Below are 21825 nucleotides of genomic sequence, written 5' to 3'. Positions count from 1 at the left end.
CAAGGAGGGTTAAAGGTCCTTTCACAAAGCTCTCCGCACCCACCTCACTCAGGCCCCAAGTGCCATGAAAATGGCCGACCCAGGCTGGTTGGTAGCAGCCAAATTCAGCCTCCCTGCTGTTGCAGTGCATTGCGGAGCAGACGCTAAGCCTATGAACTCAAGGAAAGGAGAAAAATCCACGTGCCTCCAAGATCCTTGTTAAGTGTCACTTGCTGCCCCCCTTGCAGTCTGTGGCAAAACACCCGCTGATCAAGTGAGCAGGAGAGAGCCTGTTTAGGGTGACCAGAGGTCCCGATTTTATAGGGACAGTCCCGAATTTTGGGTCTTTTTCTTATATAGGTTCCTGTTACCCCCCCACCCCTGTCCCGATTTTTCACACTTGCTGTCTGGTCACCCTAAGCCTGTTTGACTCCTTGCAGACAGCCCCATACAATGAGGCCAACATCTATCATAGGCCTTGAGCTTTATTCTTTATATTACGTTAAATTCAAACCAAACCCAGCTCCTGGGCTGAGCCAAAGCCCAGGGCAGTCCTCGGAAGGACTCCTGGTGACCGCAGGCCCTTAGTTACTGAATTAATGGTCCCGAGCCTGCTGCTTCCATTGGGTACTTCTGTGGCCAGCGGTAGCCTGCGGCAACAAGCCTCTGAGTCCTGATCCACAACCCCGGGCTTTGCTACCTCACTAAGTGAGGAAGGCCACCCCCACACTCACCCCAGGTTTCAGAGCCCAAAGTCGAGCCCGAAGCACAACGTTTTCACAGCTGTTTTTAGTGCAGTAGCGCAAGACAGGTGAGGCCGTCGAGCCAGGCTCACAGGCTCACCGCCCCGGGCTGCATAAACATCCCCCTAGAATTCAGGGGCAAAACTCCCCTGAACCCGGCTGGCAGGAGGATGGGTCCGTAACATGTCAGAGGTGCAGAAATTGAGTTTCACGGATCAGGTTTCTCCCACCCTGGCTGTTTCTAGCCCACGAGACTTCATGGGGGATTCTGGGTACAAACCAAAGCTCGCAAAACCACGCGCCCAAAGTTACAGCCCCTCTGAGAAGTTCACGAGTTGGCCTTTTGTTCAGGCAGATGAATATTTTGTACCTTTCCCATACTCCCGATGCCCCCTCTACATTGGCTAAACAAACTAGCTGACATGGATTAATGATGGGGCCCGAAACCCTGAACCTTCAGTGCTCAAAGCCTCAGCTGCTACTGCTTGAGCTAAAAGGATGAAGGGCCAGATTTGAAAGGTATTTAGGTGTCCGAAGATGTTTCAGTGTCTCTCAATGACCAGTCTGAGGACCGGCACCAGTCCCTGAGATCCCCCTGTCACGGTTTAGGAAGACAGCAAGCCGGTCTCTGGCATCCAAAAGGTTGAGAAACCTGCTTTAGAAAACAGCGTTAGGTGTCCACCTCTGATACATGTGGAAATTCATCCTTAAGACTCCTAGAAGGAATCAGTATCTCTCTCTCTCTTTTTTTTTTAATGTGAATCAGTCACTAGAGGGCAACAGAGAGGCCTTCTCCTCGCATGGGTAATAAACACAGTACTTACCAAGTAAGGCATCATCTCCCCACCTTTGCATTCGATCTTGGGGGACACCCTAGGAGCATCTGTCCCCCTCGGCATGAGCCTGCAGGTCTGGAGGAAGCACAGGGAAGATGCTCAACCTGGGAAATGGGGCAGACACGGGGTACGTTTCCTCCAGGCTGAGCTGCTGGCACATGGCCTGTGACTTGAGGACTCACGACTTAGCAGGAACCAACACGTCCCACTTTACATTTGCAAAGCACAAGGTGAACTAAGGACCCAAGCCCCTGCCCGCTGAGAGCAATAGCAAAACTCCCCTTGACTTCTCTGGGGCTGTCAGGGCTCGAAGGGTAGAGCACCTGCAGCTCAAGACATAGCCAAGGGTCAATCAGTGGGAGCCAGGCACAGAGCTCCTGCAGGGCCCGGTTGTGGGCCTGGGGCCGGTCGGGTCTATCCTGCTACCTCTCAAGCTAATGCAGTTCAACTGAAGGGCTAACAGAGCTCAGGCACTGCCTTGGGCTGGGGGGAGGGGAGGGCACAAGCCCAGACTCTGTTTTCCAAAGTGGAAACATCAAAGATCAGGTCCACAATTGCTCCTGAGCTGCGCTGCCAAGCAAGGCCGGTTTGCTGGCCCCAGAAGGATTTGCAGGACGGTGTGTGCAGGCTGCTGAAACAAAAGGCACAGGGCCTGTGCCTTTGGCTCTAGGCTGGGTGATGCACTGCTGCTCGCTCAGCCCCCCATGCCGCAGCCCCCATGGCATGCTAAATGCTTGGGACGCCAGTGGGAGGATCCCTGAGTTATACTCCCAGTTCGGCCACCAACTTGGACACATCATCCCCACTCCGTGCCTCAGTTTCCCCATCTGTAGAATGGCGCTAACATTGATGCACCATAGCGAAGAGCTGTGAGATGGATGGACAGAAACCCCTCTGGCAGCGTTGAGGGCTATTAGCTTGGCCCTCCCTTTGAAACACCCGGAATTTACATATTCCTTTAGCAGGAGACACAGATCTGTCCATTTCCGCTTACACCTTTACCCTTCTCCAGGATGACAGAGCCTTGGAAATCAGGACGTTTGCTAGGGACTCACTGTCCTTGTTCCTACTGGGTTGTTTTTTCCATTTGGCCAGGGCAAAAGCCTGGTGGCGTTACTTACATTTGCAAAACGAAGAAAGCTCCCCCGCCTGGGCAGATGGCATGCGGCGCCGGGGTTTGCCCACACACGCCTGCTCTGCTGCTTTTCACGTGGCAGCAGACAGAAGCCCCAACCCCACTGCGCCTCTTGCCCGCAGTAGCCATGCCAGCCAGCACGACGCAGCAAGCGCGGGACCGAAAGGGAAGGGACCGACCAAGAGGACGGATGGTGAACACACAGTCAGGGGGCTGCTGGGAATTCTGGGAGAGGGAATGAAAACGCCGCCATGAATAAGAAACAGCTGCAATTACACCCACTCAGATAAAGCAAGCAGGGCCATCAATCCTCACGCTTTGATGCACACACTGATCACCAGCTGGGGGGAGGAAGACATCTCTCCCCTCCCCCTCACCTCTGCAGTGATACTGGCCTGGATCATCATGCAGTGCTTACTGGCATGGAATTCCCACGAAGCCCCCTGGCACTACAGGTCTGCCCCCCTCCCCCGCAGTGCTGTACAGTAGGTGCATTACAGGAGATTGGCCATGTGGGGGTGTGCCGGGGGGGTGTCAGATCGTAACACCCAGCCCTGGCTGCTACCAGAGTCCCACCCTGGGACAGCTCTGCGTCCATTCTGAAATGGAAATTAATTCTCTTCCCTTAAGGCAGTGGATCTCAGCATATTTATCATTGTGGGTAGCATATGCCTGGGCCGCAGGTTGAGAACCACAGCGCACACCCCCCCAAAATCCCTCCAAAGACCCCTATGCGCAGCACCTCCAGAGACCCCCTCCACAGAGAGGGGCCAAGAGCGGAGCCCTGGGCAGGGGGCTGGGTGGGGCCAGGCATCAGCCCTGACCCTGGACCTGCCTGCACAGGGCCAGGCAGCCCCAACCCCGGACCCCCATCAGGCAGTGGGGCCAGGCAGCACTCCTAGACCCCTGCTGGCGGCAGTCCCAGATCCCCGCCATGCTGGACAGTCAGGAGCCTGGATCCCGCTGTGGGTCCCCACGGCCTTTAGCACACAGCTGGCCCGCAGGTTGAGAACCGCTGCCTTAAGGCAAAGTGTCTCCAGGGCCACTTGGCACATTACCCATGACATCCAAATACATTCAAGAGCCTGCACAGACATTTAGGAGCAGGGGTCCCCCCCCACCTTTCTCCTTGGGTGGCCCACATCTTCAGAGTGAGATTGTCCTGCGGACACCTGCCAGCCATGACCATGCACCCACCCACCTCCCCTCTCACTGGCCATCACATCCCAGCCCTGCGGCAACTGCAACAACTGCTCCCACAGGAAAGAAACATCCAGGAGGTATTTAGCTGCCTCCAAAGCAAGACAGCAGCCGGAAATGAGGCAGAGCCAGCCGCCCCTCCACAGCCCACCGGCAAGTGCACCGTGTCTGGGGACCATGGGAAGTGCTGGAGAGGGACAGTCATGCCAGGAATCAGGAAGTTTGCCTGGGACACGAGCCTGGTGCCAGAATTTAGACCAATCAGCAGGAGGGGGTGGTACAAACAGGTAACATGAAAGGGTGGCTGGGCAGCCCGCACCATGCCAATCATTGCTGCTAAAGAGAGGAGGGGCTTGGTGACTCAGTGCAGTCCAGGCGATGGGGAGAAGGCAAATGCAATAGGATGGCACAGACACCCCGACAGCCCAAGGGAAATGCTGGAGTCAACTGCAAAACTCCACTTGACCTCAGCGAGGCCTGGATTTCACCCACAGCCTTCGCGCAACCAGAAGTGATCAGGCCCCAAGTGCCAGAGAACTCAGTGCTGTGCCTTATACAATTATTAGTATTTGTGTTACTGTCACAGCTAGGAGCCCAAGGCATGGACCATTGGGCTAGGCGCTGCACACCTGTATTGCTATTAGGTGTATTACGGTAGCACCCAGGAACCCCAGGCACAGACCATTGGGCTAGGCGCTGCACACCTGTATTGCTATTAGGTGTATTACGGTAGCACCCAGGAACCCCAGGCACGGACCAGGACCCCCTTGTGCTAGGCGCAGCAAAGGCACCTACCAGACAGGGGACCAGATTTCCAGAGGATTCAGGGCTGGATTTCCAAGTGCTCAGCCCCCAATCTCAGGGCTGGATTTCCCACCGAGCTCAGCTCCCATTCAGGCACCAGAATAGGGACCGGATTTGCACAAGCGATCAGAGCCCAGCAGCTCCCCCTGGGACGCGCCCGGCCACGTTTTCACAACACGCCGTGTTCTTTTGAAGCCCGAGCCCATCGCCTCTGTCCAGACACAGCCAGGGCTGATACGTAACCGCGCAGACAACAGCAGGGGATTCGCTGAAGGAATCTTACGGAGGCTCCGCTAAAAGGATTGGGTGAAGCCAGAGGTCACGGAGCCATGGGGCTGCTGCACTTCTAAGCTGCTGCCATTAGAACCAAAACCATTTTCATTAGCCGCAGAGCATCAGTCGGTCAAAATCTGGTGATGCTTTACCGGCAAGGCACAAAATGAGAAACCCTCCGATGCCTCGGGGCTGCCGCAACAGAAATAGGAACGATACGTTCACAGATTTCTTTCCTATCCTAGCTCAAAAAACCCTTTACAATTTAAACACAAGCATCTCCAAGCCGACGTTCTCAGTCAAAAATAAATGAGACCTGGGGCCTGCTCCTGCTCTCATGAGTGGGATCAATCAGGTGTAACTCCACCAGCATTGGTGCCCCGTGTTGTAGAACCAGCAGAAGCAAGATCAGAACTGGTGCCCAGGGGAGATGGGCTTTGCAGAGCGGCATCATTCCAGTGCTGAGCTGGCGGGGCGCTGCTAAGGCACAGGGGCACCGGGCTGGAATGGCTTCATTCCAGTGCGCGGGCGAGGTGCTGCGGCCTGCAACGGGCAGGAGGTCAGACGAGAGGATCACGCTGGTCCCGTCCGGCCTTAAAGTCTATAAGTCAATGGTGTGACTCCAGATTTACTCCGGAGTCCAAATATGGCCTTTACGCTCGGGCTAGAGCCTCCGCTGGGGCCAATCAGAATAGCTCCACCGAGGTCAGTGCTGCTAGAATCCCACTTTACAGCAGCTGGGTACCTGCCCCCTTGTGCCACAACTTCATTATTGATTCCTCTGACACTGACACCCAGGGACCTGGCAGTCAGCCCCACCCCCTCCGGCGCAGGGCAGGGTGACCAGATCACAACACTAAAATATCGGGACACATTGGGGTGCCGTCAGCCCCGCCCACAGTCCAGCCCCGCTCCTCCCAGGCTCCGCCCCAGGTCCCGCCCCCCCCACCATGCCCTTCCTCATCCCCAGCCTGCTTGCTGCACCCCTCCTCAGTCCCCCACCCACTGCTCACCTCTTCACCCCCCCGCCTGCCAGCCACTCATCCCTACAGCACTGACTTCTGCTCTGCCGGGTGGGTGCTCGCTCACCCCCCCACCTCTTCCCACCCAAGCATCTGCCCTCGCTCTGCTCCCATTCCACCCGCTTCCCGCAAGTCCCCGTCCCTGCCCTGCCCCTTCTCCGCCTCCTCCCCTGAGCGTGCTGTGTCCCCGCTCCTCCCCCCTCCCTCCTGGAAAGTGCTAAGCGCCGCCAAACAGCTGTTAGGCAGTGGGAAGCGCTGGTGTGGCGGGGGAGGGAGGAGCGGGTATGCGGCGCACTGGGGGGAGGGGGGAGAAGGAGATGAGGAGGGAGGAGCTTGGCTGCAAGTTTAACCCATGGGTGCTCCAGCCCCAGAGCACCCACAGGGTCAGCGCCTCCCTCCCGCTCGCCTCCTTACCCGAAAATTGGTACAAATGGCGTCCCGAGCATACATTGATCGGGATGCGGGACAAAGGGTTAAATATCGGGCCATCTGGTCACCCTAGCGCAGGGTGAGGCACTCTGTATAGGAGTCAGGGGTTACACGGGGATTGGGACCAACTCTCAGCCTTGGTGGATCAGGCACGAGCAGAGATCACATGCCGACCAGTGGGTCCCTCCCAGCTGCACCCCCCCGCAGAGCCACAAGCACGCACCGCGTGGTCCAGAGCGAGCCACATGGGGCCGTTTCAGCCCGAGTTCGGTTCCTGGGAGTCCGGCCCAATGCTGCACTGCCACTCCAGTTCTGTAACTGAACGCTCCCCTGCCTTGTAAACAAGGCCAGATTGGAAACAGCCAGCCAGCTGCGCCATTAAAGCAAACAGCATTCTGTGCAGCTTCGGAACGCCCGAGAAACTTGTGCTTCATGTCAGCGTCTGTAACGGACTAGCCGCACGCAGACGCTTTAAATAAAACTGTGATGTAAAATTGGTTTAGTTAAACTGATGCAAAGGGCTGTGTGGACACTCTTAGTTCAGTTCAAACCAGGCTTAGCTCTGTTAGGAGAAGGTTGATGGAAACTAAGCCACTCAGACTGAAATAAGAATGTCCATCCAGTTTATTTAAATCAGTGCAAGTTGGCCCAGACAAGGGCTAAGGAACAGGGGTTTGGAAGAGGGTTTAGAGCCTTCGGAGGGTGAATCCATTAGAACCAGACTCCTTGTGACCTGGCTCCACTTTTTATCCAGACTGTAAAATCCTCAAGGCTCTGTAAAGTGTTGTAACCACCCACAGTGCCACAAACAGTTAATATTAAACACACGCTGAATCCCCTAGCGGCTGCACCAACTGCCTGTGGGTGGGTTTGTGTTAGAGACCCCAGCCAAGATCATGGCCTCATTGTGCCAGGTGCGGTACATATAACCAGCTAGAGACGGCCTCTGCCCAGAAGAGCCTTATAGACCAGACAGAGGCTGGGCGGGAAAACAGAGACACAGCGACGGAATAGAAAGCCGGCCTCCCGAGTGCCAGCCCAGCAGCCCAGCCACCACCTGACGGCTGGTGGGGAACCTGTGTAAGTCGAGGACTTAGGTACCTCTCTCCGATACTTATAGAGCCCCCTTTAGCCTAGTCCCTGAGGACTGTAATGTATTTATTGGCACAACAGCCCTGCAAGTATCCCCATTGTACAGATGAGGAACTGAGGCAGAGAGAGACAAAGCAACGTGTTGGAATCCATGTCTGCCAAGTCTCAAGCTCGTACCCTAACTCCTGGGCCATCCTTCCTCGGCCTCCCCAGTTAAACCCAGGATCTTTTACCAGATAAAAAATAAAGGGAGGGGGACGGGGTTGAGACCCCCCTCCCCCGAGGGATTTCTATATGGAAATATGATAAAAATCAAGGCTGGTTTTCCAGAGGAGCCCACGGCATTCACACCCCTCAGCTGCCTTTGAAAATCTAAATCAACAAGAAAAGTCAGAACGTGTAAAACAAGGGACGGAGGAAAGGACAAAGCAGCGGCCGCGATCCACCCGGAGGTGGCTGGGTAACCGTGGCAGGGGGAGCGGTTCCCCTCGCGTGTAGCTGGCGCAGCTTTTGGGGAAGACCGACCCTGCGCATAGATGTTAACGCTGGCAACAGGGAAAACAGGGCACAGGGAAGGGAAGAGAACGGCATCTGCAAGTGTCCTGAAGACCCTAAGCCACGCTGGAGCGGGTCAGGCTGGACTGACAGATGGAGAAGGGCCAGAGACAGCAGAGAATCAGAGAACAGCTGTTTCCTCAGAAGCAGGGTGGGCAGCACCAGCAGACGTATGGTCACCGCTCTCTGCATTGGGGTGCAGGAAAGGTTCCCCTGATAATCTCCGTTCCCAGAAGGATGGGGCGGCTAAGAGGGGAGTGAGGGATCAATAAGACAGACAAGGTGCCCCGGCTCCATCCCTTGTCCAGACAGATGGATTCGCCCAGTAAACAGGCAGGTGGGAGGCCAGGGTGAAGTGAACCCGTCACACGTGTCCACCGCAGGGGAAGGTGGAGCTGGGCCGAGCCAATGTCTGAAGTTTGGCAGGAGCCGCTAGCCAGGGACACCTGTGGGTCGCCCTTCCCCCACTCCTACCTAGTGACTCCTGCATCTGCTCCATGACCAGGCACTAGAGCAGATTACCTGGGCCAGCATGCTCCAGCTGGTAACCGGAGTCACCGCACATGTGGCCGAGAGGACACACTGGGGCAGCAGCTGTGCTACAGAGGAGATGAAGGGCCAAGCCAGGTCAGACGATGCCAGTGGGCGGCTGCAGGCCCCGGGTCTCAGCTGCACCTCGTACAAGAAACTCTTTGAAAGTGGGTTTGGGGCACTTAGTGTTTGGCCGTGAGCATTAACAGAAAGGCCCCCTCGGCCGATGGGTAACCTACGAAAGCCTTTGCCACTTGCAGCTCCACTCACTGAGCAATGCTGCCATGGGGAGGGAAATATCTGGGAGGTGGAAAGGCAGGTTTGATCCTAATGGGGCAAAACGCAAGGCCGCACTTCCAGGAGTTAACAGGCCAAGTAAAGACAGCGGGGCGGCCTAGTGGTTGGGCTTGTCTGCGCAGGGAAATTGACTAGCAGCGGTTTAGCTGACTTCTTCTATGAACTATGCTGGTCAATGTCCCCTTGCAGCCAAGCCCTTGAATGGAACAGCCTCCATCAGGAGAAAACTATAAATTGTCTTGTCTTGATTTTACTGTGTGTTGATTTGAGCTGGTTAAATTGATTTAAGGCTAACTGCTATGCCCATCACCCCCTCTCACCGGAAGATTTAACTAGCTCTCTTCTTTCTCAAAGGTTCTCATTCCTGCTCACAAGCAGAAGGCTCCGAACCATGTCTCACTGGCAACTATTTTCAAGTCCCTCCTCCATAAAGCTCTATAGAAGGAAGAAACCAGTATTCTTGTCCAATGATTAAAGGAACATCAGGAAGATTTCATTCCCAAGCATGCTGTTTCTGCTGGGTTTTTATACATTAGATAATTTAGGTCTCTTCTACCCTGATTTTTCCTGGAAGACATTCCAGATGGCTGGAGAGCTCATGAGACTTTATCACAATCACACCTAGGAAATGATATTGGATAGAGGAGACACTTATTCCAATTGTATAAACACACTGGACTGGATCCCCCGCTACTATAAGCTGATGTAGCATCACTGGAAAGGAGCAGAGCTGATTTATAGGAAGTGGGGAATCCGACCCTTTGTTTTTGTCAACACTATTTTAACTCAAATGCCTGAGGAATAGTTAGGAGAAAAATCTCTCAAGACCAGACTCACTCCTATTATGATGGATGAGGGTTCTGTGATGGGATGTTCGATGGGATGGGATCTGAGTTACTACAGAGAATTCTTTCCTGGGTGCTGGCAGGTGAGTCTTGCCCACATGCTCAGGGTTTAGCTGATCGCCATATTTGGGGTCAGGAAGGAATTTTCCTCCGGGGCAGATTGGCAGAGGCCCTGGGGGTTTTTCCTCTGCAGCGTTGGGCACGGGTCACTTGCTGGAGGATTCTCTGCAGCTTGAGGTCTTTAAACGATTTGAGAACTTCAGTAACTCAGACATAGGTTAGGGGTTTGTTACAGGCCGGGTGAGATTCTGTGGCCTGCGTTGTGCAGGAGGTCAGATTAGATGATCACAATGGTCCCTTCTGACCTTAAGTCTATGAGAGCTGGATTCAGTTCCAGTGATCTTGGGCAACCCAATTCACCTCTCTGGCCCTCAGCTCCTCACGCTGTACAACGGAAATGCTAGCACCCTGTCGAGTCAGTCTGTACAGCTCCTAGCACCGCAGGGCCAGGATCTCAGCTGGACGTACATAACAAAGAGCTCCAGCTTTCTGAGGCAAAGCCAAGACTCGTACCTGCTGATACCTCCAGGAAAACAGTCCGTTAAGGCCTGTCTCCCGCACCACAAAGCCGCAAAACAAAGGAGGTCACAAGTCCATCCCCTCCCCCGGCAGGTCACCTTTCACTTCCCAACTTTCAGACTCATCACACAGCTGGGCAGAGCCAAACAGCTGCTCTTTCCTTCTACTCTAATTATTCCAACAAAGGGAGGGGGGACGACCCTGCATCATCCCCAAATACCCCCTTGGGTCAAGCCCTGCTGATAAATGAGCCATCTGCTTCCAGAACCTCAATCGCCTCCTTTATTAGCAGGACCATGGGCCAGGCTCGGATGTCAGAGGCAGCAGAGCCGCATGGGTTTTGGGGCTTAAAAGATACGTCGGATAATCCAAATGCTGTGAATTTCATTGCCGGTTACGTGCCAACCTCTAACTGCCCAGGGTTAGGAAGAAAGCTTCCCCCATGTAGGATCACCCACACAGGCATGTTCTTGTCTGATCCCTGCAGGCTCTTTCCCCTGCCTCTGGTTACTGTCAGAGGTCTAAGGGGCTGGACGGATCCATGCTCCAGGCATGCGTGAGCTTTCCCAGCAGCCCTCACCTGAGATGGGATCGAAACCCGTCCCTGAGACCCCTTTGGAGCTCACGCTCTCAGCTGAGTGGGGCACTGATTGCAGTGGTGGATTGATACCCAGTAGGAACTGACATGAGTTAATTTTCTACAGGCTCGGTCACCCAGGGACACGGCCCCACCGGAGGGGACTTGGCCGGCTGCCTCAGCCCCGAGCACTAGCCATGGCCAAGCAGGTCACACGAAGGACTCGGGCAGCTTCTGGGGCCAGTTCTACGGCCTGGGAATTCAACGAGACCAGCTGCCAAAGTTCTGCTTTCGGACACCAGAGCGCTGAGCCCAGGGGGCGTGACTGGCCTCAGAACATGGCCCAGGCCGAGGTGGGAATCGGGCTCTCACACTCCAGTGGCCCTGGCAGCAGGGGGAGGACAAGCCAGGCTGGGGGCTGGTCATTACAGGGGGGAGGCCGGCAGCCTGGAAATAAATGGATCTCATACATACATGGATATCGCCAAGCGGCCCCGGGCTCCGGGAGCAGCGGCTCTTCTCCACGAATACAATTAGCACCTTAACACTTTCAGCGCTGGAGCCACTCTGGAGCCCCCCTTTCCATAGGCCAGTGGGAGGCTGGTCTCCCCTAAGGGGCGAACGAGGGGGCTGGGATCAGACAGCTGCACTGGAAGGCAGGGAGCCCCCAACAGAGAGAGCCGGGTGCAGCTTCCAGCTGTGGGCGATGCGCTGCCCACGCCGCACCACGCACTGCTCTGCGACGCCCTCGCTGCCTGCCCATGCTCAGCACAGCCGGGGGGGGTGCTGACTAATGGTTACAGCAGGAGACGGGAGCCCAGGGTTGTGGGTTCTGTTCCCCTCTCTGCAGTCGGATGTGGAGGGCACGACCCACCCTCTCCATGCCTCCGTTACCCCTGCTGCAGTCACAGCAGGAGGGGCCCTAGGCAGAGTCCTTGAGCAGAGCATCTCCCCTCGGGACCTGCTCCCCCAGACAAGCCCCAGGAGTTCCAGCCGCAGCTTAGGGCAGCACAGTCGAGTCCCTGCCGGGGACATGGGTGGATACAGCGAATAGCTGAGCCAGCACCTTGGTGGAGACTCTCCCAGGAGCACTGGGGGTTTCCCTCCCAATGAGTCACTGAAAGACCCCAGGAGGGGTTCTCTGCCTGTTGGCAGTTTGCAAGTGGTTCAGCGGGAGCCTTTGAAAGTTCTGGTGTTAATTCGTTTGGAGCGGAGTCGTGGGTCACACACACAGGGCAGGCTGGAGACACGCTCGTGCACGACTTAGGCACCTGGCAGCTTCCAGACAGCCCCTGTACCAGGGGAGCAAACCTGGTGCCTTGAGCAATATCCTTGCACCTGTTTAGAGGTGATGCTGTAGGTGGCTGCTTCTCTCGACAGCCACCCAGTCCTGCCCTCACAGCCACCCTCATTCCCACAAGGGCAGATGGGAGGAGGCTCCCCTCCAGAGCAAGTTATCAATTAAAGGGACAGTGAGTTAGTGTCAAGCCCTCCATAGCCCCCAGGAGCCGCTCCCAGGGCTGATACAGCCCAAGAACTGGCCCCGGCTCTCCTTTGCAGAGGGACAGAAGCCCATGAGGCGTGTGTTCAAACACAGAGGTGCTGCGCCGCATGCTCTCGACCGGAGGTTCACCAAGTGCTTTGCAAGACACGAGTTACCCAATAGGCACCGGCGTGCAGAAATCTGATGCCTATTCAAGGTCAGGAGAAGAACCAGCTGGACCCAGCCTCTCTCTTGCTCTGGCCAGGACACTACACTAGCAGCTCCTCTGCAGACTGCAAGCAGCCAGCTCTGAAATTTGAGGCACAGGGGCATACAGGAGTGAGGCACCGAACAGAGGGACAAACATGACACTGTTCACCCTGGGACTGCACGTGTGGGAGTCTCCTCTGCTGTGACGGGTGCTTCCCATCAGATCTGCCTCTTGCTGCCAGGCAATGCGACTTTGTATTACAGTAGCGCCGAAACGCTTCCACGAAGAACTGGGATTTCATGGCCCGAGGTGCCGAACCCACCCTAGGAGACAGCCCCTGCCCCACAGAGCGTCCAGAGCTAAAGTAGATATCAAGGGCAGGGCTCCACTCTGCAGAGCTGGGCACCGGCTGAACGCCCACGTTCCCCCCCTCCCAGTTCAGGCTCTGATCCTGCAGCCAGGTGCTGAGCACCCTGAATTCCCGTGGACTCCAGAGGCACTGGAGGGTGCTCAGCTGCTCCACTGAGCCTTTCCTGCTTTCTAACCCCCTCTGCAAGCCCAGCTGGTATCCGCTGTGAAGGGGAGTTTCCCCACAGAGAATGAATGGGCCTGTGCAGCAAGGCTAAACGGTGCAAGGGCTCCCTCTTGTGGCTAGCACCGGAAACATAGAAGTCCCACATTTTGGTGCATCTGGAACAGGTTCGTGACTTCACCTTTCCTAGAGTGGAACATCTCCTGCTTGCGTTGCCATTGTAACATTCTCTTTTGAGCAGACTGGGCTTTATTTATTTTTTTGTTTCCCCAGTTGGCTGAGAAGCGTTAAAAGCTGCACATTAACCGCGATGCCAGGAGAGAGCCGATCTAGAAGGGAAGGTGAGAACGAGCGAGATGTAAGAACGTGGAAGACCTTCAGATCTTCACTGATCAACCAGATTCGCCCACAGGCCAACTCTGCGCACGCTGACACCTCCTAATGCTATCAGGGCTAAAACCAGGAAGATCCATTTAAATGTCACAGTAAGAACTCAAAGTGGCAATGCCAGATAAAAGGCAGGATACCAGGCACTTCAGAGATGTCCTCCAGCTTTTTCATTCTACAGACCACAGCACAAGAGAAAGCCTCTGGCCTAGCCATCCTGTGGGTCTAGGCCATTGCCCAACTCCTTTTGAATCTCAGTCGGGCGTTAACATTCCTGGCCCACACCTTTTATCTTCCGCTCTGTTTCTCTATGTAACTAGCATCGGACCAGCGTCTTTCAAGGAGGGGGGAAAAATGGAGGATAGTTTTGTGGCTGAAGCACAGGCCAGGTCAGGAGGTCTATATTCTAATATGTTATAAAGACAACAGTGATCAATTGTTCTCCATGGCCACTGAAGGCAGGACAAGGAGTAATGGGCTTAATCTGGGAGATTTAGGTTAGATATTAGAAAAAACATTTTAACCGTAAGGGTAGTTCAGTTCTGGAACAGGTTGGACCAACACCTGTCAGGGTGGGTGTAGGTTTACTTGGCCCTGCCATGAGTGCAGGGGGCTGGACTAGATGACCTCTCAAGGTCCCTTCCCACCCACCATTTCTATGATCTTTGACCTTCACCGTTGGCTTTGGGATCCCAGTTCACTTGTGAAAAACCCGGGTTAGCTCGTATCTACCGTACAGGGCATGTTGGGAAGCCTGATTCATTCACGGGAGCGAAACAACTGTTCACACAGCAGGTGCTAGAGGCGGGCAAAATTGTCCACTGGTGCCTACGACTAAGGTGGCATCAGCTGGTTAACCTTGTGCTGGAAGCATTCTCTACCCAGTGTAAGGTGGTAGCTATGCCATCACAGAGGGCAGCAGTTTCAAAGGTGGGTGACTAAACTCCACATTTAGGTACCTACGTAAAATAGGTGGCTCAGTACGTCTGTGATTCAGGCCATTTTATTTAGGTACCTAAACGTGGATCTAGGTGCCTGATGTTCAGCTCTCCACCACACTTAAAAACGTTGACTTTAATGTACTTTTCACCCTTTATCATGTTTACAGAGTCTTAAAAAAAAAAAATCAACTTGGACCAGAAGAACAGATGAATCAGTTTCACTTTCTAGCCCTGGAGCTAGGACAAGTCAGCAGCGTTTGTTTTGCGAATGCCCCAGGGAAATTTTTTAAGTGGAAACCAACACTGAAATCTTATTGAGTTAAAAAACAGTAGATCCCGTAAAGAGGAACACGTTCACTGCTGCACACGGCATGACCAACCCCAAGCCTTCAGAAATCATGAGACTTTTTTAAAATGACAAAAGTTGGATTCTTTTTATTTACCTTCTGGGTTTTGAGCCTTAGTATTCACGGTTTCCAGCTTCTCAAGTGTTAGTTCAGGGCAACTGCACCTGTATTCCCTCTTGACGGTGCAGCAAGGGCACCCAACTCTAGGCTTCCGGCCCCTCAGTTGTGGGCTGTCTTGGGTGGAGACGAGTTTCCCTTTGACTGGGGTATTTCCTGACTACACTGTGAAATCCCCAGCAAGAAGCAGGCTGCCGAAGCAGGCTTCTTTTGCCTTCTCTTTGGAGACGGTACACACTGTAAATGCCACAGGTATAAGTTAGCACACAGCAAAGCAAGCATATTTTATTCCTAAGGTAAAAGCATTACAGAGAAAACATTAAAAACAATAAAGAACCTACATGCATGCTGATGAGCTTACCAGAGATCACCCTGGCTGCAGCAGTCCTTGAAACCACATGAAAACCCCTCTGCGGGGTTTTGAAGTTCGTGACACCCTTTGCTCAGAACAAGAATCCTTGGGAGTTTGGGAGACACTCATCCCATTGGGGACTTTGGAGCGACTGTGGATTGTTAATCAGGCGGACAATGGATCTCTGCTCCAGGTTCAGCTACAGAAGGATGGACTCAGAGGTGGGTCATTTGCATTCACTTCACCCCAAGTATTGCCTAGGAAATTCACTTCGTACATATTGTCCCCAAAAGTCCTTTCAAGTCCCTAAGTGCTCCTGGAGATTGCATTCCTCAGGCCTCCTAGTGAAGTTACATACAATTCCACAACACAAACAATTGCATTTTTAACACAATGGACCCCAACATTATTAACTCCATAAGGTTTGTCCAGGAGACTTGCAGGATACTGTCATATCTATCTCAGATTCTCATATAATCACAGGGGCTGGGGCTTTAAGAGAAACCACCAGACACCACAAGACTCAGTAGAATGGAGTTGGCAATGCTGCAACAGAAGCTGTGCTCTGGGCCGCAAGCTACCCGCCTCTTCTATTCGGTCAGATCTTCTCATACATCTGGATAATGCTTAACTTCCTGTTGTGAGGCTTAATGGTTCATATACAGCTTTGAGGACTCCAGCAAAAGGTACTGTTATAGCCCCTTCCATGCTAAAATGAGGCCTGGTCTACACCCCGTATAATTATTTCAGCTAAGGGGTTTTGTGATTTACAGTACTACGGACACAATTATACTGGCAAAAAGGTGCCTTATACCAGCATAGCTATTCCCCTTCCCACATGGGAATCAGCGATACCATTTGCATCAGAATAATTACATCCCCACTAGGGGAGGCCGGCCACCATTAGATATACCAGTCTAGTTAAAGCAGTGCACATTGGTATTTAGACAAGGCCTTATAAGCCACACACAACACAGTTGACATTTCAAGCATTCTTGACACCAAATCCCCCTCTTTTCACCCTCTCACTCTACCAAGAGGCCAATCCAGATTTCAAGATGCTCACAGGTGGAGAGATCTTCCAGTGCACACAGACACATTGGGATGCATCTAATTCACATCCCCAGAAAGCTTAAAAAAACCCCAACAGCAGCCCAAAGGATATCAAGGTGATCACTTGCTGTGCTCTGGCTCTTGATAAGCATCTTTCTTGGACCACGTGGGTGTGTTTTTGGGATGCTTAGACAAAAAGCGAACACCTGCCCCCCAAAAATTGAAGCCAGAATTGTTCAGTCCACCCAAGCAAGATGCAGCTGATGGCATCACAGATGCTGCAAAGAGGCAGGTAAGGTGGTTTAGGAATGGAATATTATTACAGATCAATTCAAGGCCCTAATCCTGCAATCATTTAAGGATCATTTAAGGGCACTGGTGCCCCTCAGTCCTTCCTATTCTCTGTCTAATGCACGGAGTACTCTAGTCTCTTGTGGACGGTAATACTTCACAATAATTTTGACGGTTAGGTTTACTGTGTGGGTGCTGAGTGGCCTGGGATATACAGGAGGTCCCTTGAGACTATAAGCACATGCATTTGCAGAACACGTTTTGCTCCCTGAGAATTCTCAAGGAATATATTCTAAAATAAGAGAAGTTTCGTTTCACAGGGAGGGTGGAGCAGGAGAAAGCCAGCAGAGGAAACAATAACCTGCCTTGGGTTGCGTTAGCAGGCACAACAACAAAGGCCGATGCTGAAATGGCCACACTGCACTGTCGGGAGGAGCTTGAAACGGAATTCAAAGCTAAGGAGAAGTCAGATCCCCAGCCTGACTGTTCTAGATGTGCGGTTTCATTTTCAAATGTGCTTGGTGCTTAGGAGCCCAAGTCCCCTGGCAAATCAATGAGCTAAGTCACTTTGGGTCACCTGTTTTGGCCTCATTGCTAACCAATCTCAGAATGGAACAACCCAGGCAACCAAGGGTCATGAGAGCTCCCTACCTTCTCTGTAAGGGCACCTTCATTTGCTTCAGCAGGGAGAAACTGTACGCGACACTCCCTCTGGTGGCTGAAAGAAGAAACCAGAGAGGCCTATTTAAAATGGGCTGCTTGTGACTTCTTAGGAGTTGATTTTACTAAGCTGAGCTCAAGCGAGCCTGGCAGAGAAAGCCTGTTCTCCATCAAGAGCTGCCTGTTCTCCAGCTCAGCAGAGCCATTTGTTCAGTGAACCGTTTGCAGCAGACGCTACCAATGAGGTGGAATTGTGCTATCAACAGACAATGGAATCTCAGAACTAGGTAATGATCAAACTGTGTGGCTCACCCACTTAGCTCAGGGAGAGTGAATATTCTATGGAAATCCATTGAGAAATTACTGAATTCTACAACTATGGTCCTTGTCAAGTAAAAATATTCCAGCAAATCAACATTTTCACACTTACCTGTATGGAGATCATTATGTGTCATGCCACCATGGCCTGCAGACAAAAACCAAGTTTACCCAAACGTAGGAAAGCTTTTGCCATATCCTGCAACCAGTCCTGCAGTTCACAACACAAAGCACTGCCACAGCTCATTAGGAAGTAAAGCTTCCTTAGATCTGTAATAAGATCCCTGGAACTGACCTACCATACAACCTGAATATCACAGTATAGGAATCCTTTATATCCAATGCCAGAAACACACCCACTTGATGACGATGATTCCCCATGTACAGTTACATTCTGAGACCTGTCGGTTGGCCAATTTTTAATCCATTTAATGTGTGCCATGTTCATTTTGTACCATTCTCATTTTTTAAATCAAAATGTCATGAGGTAGGCAATTACCTTACAGAAGTCTAAATATATTAGATCACTGTTACCTTTATCTACCAAACTCATCTCATCAAAAGATGATATCCAATTAGAAAATAGATCCTGTCAAACTATAACCCATGTTCATTGGCACTAACTACAATACCCTCCTTTAATTTTTTAAGAGACCCAGATCATCCACTCCATTATCTTGCCTAGGATTGATTTCAGATTGACAGGCCTATAATTACCTTGTTCATCCCATTTACTGTTTTTAACTAACTTTCTGCCAGTCTTCTGGAACTCAGAGTTAACTTATTGAAAAATCAACATTAATGGTCCAGCAAGCTCCTCGGCCAGCTCCTTTAAAACTCTTGGATGGAAGTTATGTGGACCTGCTGATTTAAAGATGTCTAACTTTAGCAGCAGCTGTTTAACATAGTATGGAGTTACTATTGGAATGGAAAGACCATCCTCATTTTTTGCCTGATTACGTCATGTTTTTCCCCCAAATACACAACAGAAACATGTATTGAACACTTCCACCTTTTCTGAATGACTGATAAATCTACTGTTTCCATCTGGTAATGGACCAATACCATTGTTAGGATTCTTTTGATTCTTAATACACTTATTGTCCTTAACTCTGTTGCACCATAGATTTTTCCATGTGTCTCTTTGCTTCCCCCAATAGCAGTAGGTCAAAGCCGACTACAGAACTTTTAGTGCGCAGCAGCAAGGCCCACCCATCAACTTGGTGAACTGCAGATTTACATCTCCGGTTGCCTTGCACTAAGTCTTTATATAGAAAAGCCTTCAGACGCCATGTGGAAGTCAGCACCATCGCGTCTGTGCTGACTTCCACAGGGAACACATCCCCGAAGAGCAGATCTGGGTAGCACGCGTGTGCTATAAACTGGAAGTGTCCCTCAAAAGTAGCCCACACATTTTACAATAGCTCCATCCAAAAGGCTGCAAATCACATCAGCATCTAGGAAGAGGTTAAAGCTGGCTTAGCCCCATCAGAAATCCCCATTTCTCTCTCTCACACACACCCCCACCCCTCCCCCTTTTTACTCTCAGCACCATCTGTTTGGTCCTTCCTTTGATATTTCCTGTAAAATATATGTCAAGTGGCTTAAAAATTCTATTTGCTCCAATGGCGGCATTTTGCACCCGATAAGACCTTCCATCCGAGAATCCCAAAGTGCCTTCCATGCAGCAATCAGACTAAAAGTATACCTGGCCTATGCTTATGAAGCCAGTTTTACTGCAGAGGGGTTAAGCGACTTGCCCAACATTGGAGAAATTTGTGAGATCCCGGGAAAAACAGCTCCAGCTCCTGATCCCCAGACCTGCGCCTTAAGCTCAAAACCATCCCTACCTTGCTGAAATACAATGGCTTCATTTTCTCCTTGTAGGGAAACCTCAGAGCTGGTTTACAAACCTGGGTCCTAATCCCACTGAGCTACAGGTGGGCTGACCCCTGTGACAAGCAATGACAAGACAGACATGTTAAAGTACCAAGTCCAGGCAACTAAGTCAGCTTTGGTTCAGAAAAGAAGATTTTAACTCTCACCTGAAGCTAACACAAGGGAACAAATGCCACCTCAATTACATGAGGCACATCAGCTGGGTGCAGTCCCAGACTGTTTAAAGTGACAGTTCACTTAAATTTAAAAAGACAAAAGTAGTTTCATGTGTTACATCTGAGACTGAATCCTGGTAAAATTTTATGGGATTTTCAAATCACATTTTTCTGTTCCTTTAACACGTCTTTCCCCTGTTGCTGTGTAAAGATCCACCCTAAAATGGGATCTGACTATACAGAAGGGAACAATGAAACTGACTATGCAAAGTATTGTGAATTGCATGGACTGACCATACAGAAAAACCTCCCTCTTCTTGGACTTGTGGGACTCGGGTGTTACTCACAACAGCAGTAGGTAAGACATCTTCAGAGAAAAAGTATGCTTAAATTGACAGGCCTCTTCAATAACGTACAATATATATGCTCCTTCCAGCTATTTTGCCCTGGTCATGAAGCTTTAAGAACTATGCAGATTTTCCATGATCAAGTTTTTCCCAATGGAACACCAGTTTGTAGCAGGGTAGCGCAGATCAATTTGCATTTACATTGCTGAGCAGGGGCAAAGAGGGAACAGTCAGTAGGACAGATGAAGAAATCAAGGGATTAAATCCAGGCTGGAAATTTCAAAAGAAAATAAGGGAATGAGGTGCCCAAATCCTATTAAATACAATGAGAGCTGACCAAGCTCCCCTCAACTCCTTTGAAAAATCCTAATCTCAGAGCTCAGGGTGGTCTGTCCAGTAAGCAGGCGATCAGGCAGTTAATAGAACATCTTTATACCTGTGACCTTGAGACAAAAGACTGGTAAGTTAGTTTAGACACGAAAAAAAAAGTGGGGAAGGGTTTCATTCTCCAGTCTGGAAAGAAGTTTTCCCCCCATGAAGCTTTTCAGTTAACAGGTTTAACTCCACAAAACCTAACCATCTCCCCTTCTGTGAGAGAACCTCCACTACAACAGCCAGTGCGAATGCAGGAGAATCAGGAAGTGAAACAGTTTCTTTGCCCCAGGTGAAGGAAATGCAGAGTAGACAGCTAGCAATAGTGAAAACCATTTGATAATCAACACCCATTTAATAACCACAAGATATTCTTCATGACATTTTCCCCTCTCAGCAGTATCCCATTTCACTAACAAGAATAAAGTTCTCTTCCAGAGCTCAGATGCTCATTTTGTTTGCCGCCTGCTCAGCAGAAAGAAAAAAAAGCAAGCAGGAGAGTTGGATTTTTTATCTCAAATTATTTCACAGGAAAAGGAGATCATGGACCCAAGTCCACCCTTATGTGTTTGAAGGGCTTTGGTAGAGTCTTCTAACCTACTCACTGAATAGCTAATACATCCCGTTATTTGACACTGACATTTTTTGTACTTGGGAAAGAGGGAATGTTGTGGTGTAGGCGGGAGCCAGGCATAGTGCATGCAACTGCTGGAGAGTTATGGCCTTCACAGATCAAACGCTGCACCTCAGTCCTGACCTGCGGCATCTCCTGCTAGTCCACGCCTGGGTTCCCTACACAGCTGCATCAATGCACCTCAATCCTTGTTCTTCCCATCCTGACCTTCCTAAACAGGGACGTCCTGACAAGTCTGGTATTTCGGGGATAAATATCATTTGTAATGTGGGAAAATGTTCAGAGATCAAACTTACTTTGCCTGGCACCTTGGAAGCCAGGCCTCCAAATGCAAAAAGCTGGCATGATAACCAAAGCAGCTGTACTCCTTTATCAGGCAAACCTCAGCTGTACCAGTCAGTCCCCATGCCCAGGTTTCATGCTTAGGGCCAGTCTACACTAGAACTCCTATGTTCCTGCACCTGTTTACCATAGACCATACCCCAATTCTAGTTTAACAGGTGCTGTAATGTGAGTCAGCAATTGATTAGTTCAGTTTGATCTTGTTCACATACATGAAAACAGTCACCATGGGATCAGGCTGCTACCGGATCTAGGTCTCAACAGTTTTGTTATACACGGGCCAAACTGACCTGCTTCAAAGCCAGTCTCAAAACAATGAGGGTTTGGATGAGACCAAGCTCCCATGGAGGATCAGAGTGCACACAAATTAAAAAAAAAAAAAAAAAAGTGCTGGGTCCCAACAAAGATGTTTAAAACAAACAGGGGAAGCCTAGAGCATTGGCTCAAAACCCTGCAGGGATCACACAACGAACCAGAAGTTAGGAAT

The sequence above is a fragment of the Mauremys reevesii genome, linkage group 23 (genome assembly GCF_016161935.1).
Source record: "Mauremys reevesii isolate NIE-2019 linkage group 23, ASM1616193v1, whole genome shotgun sequence".
Taxonomy (NCBI): Eukaryota; Metazoa; Chordata; order Testudines; family Geoemydidae; genus Mauremys; species Mauremys reevesii.
This window is presented reverse-complemented; position numbering follows the sequence as displayed.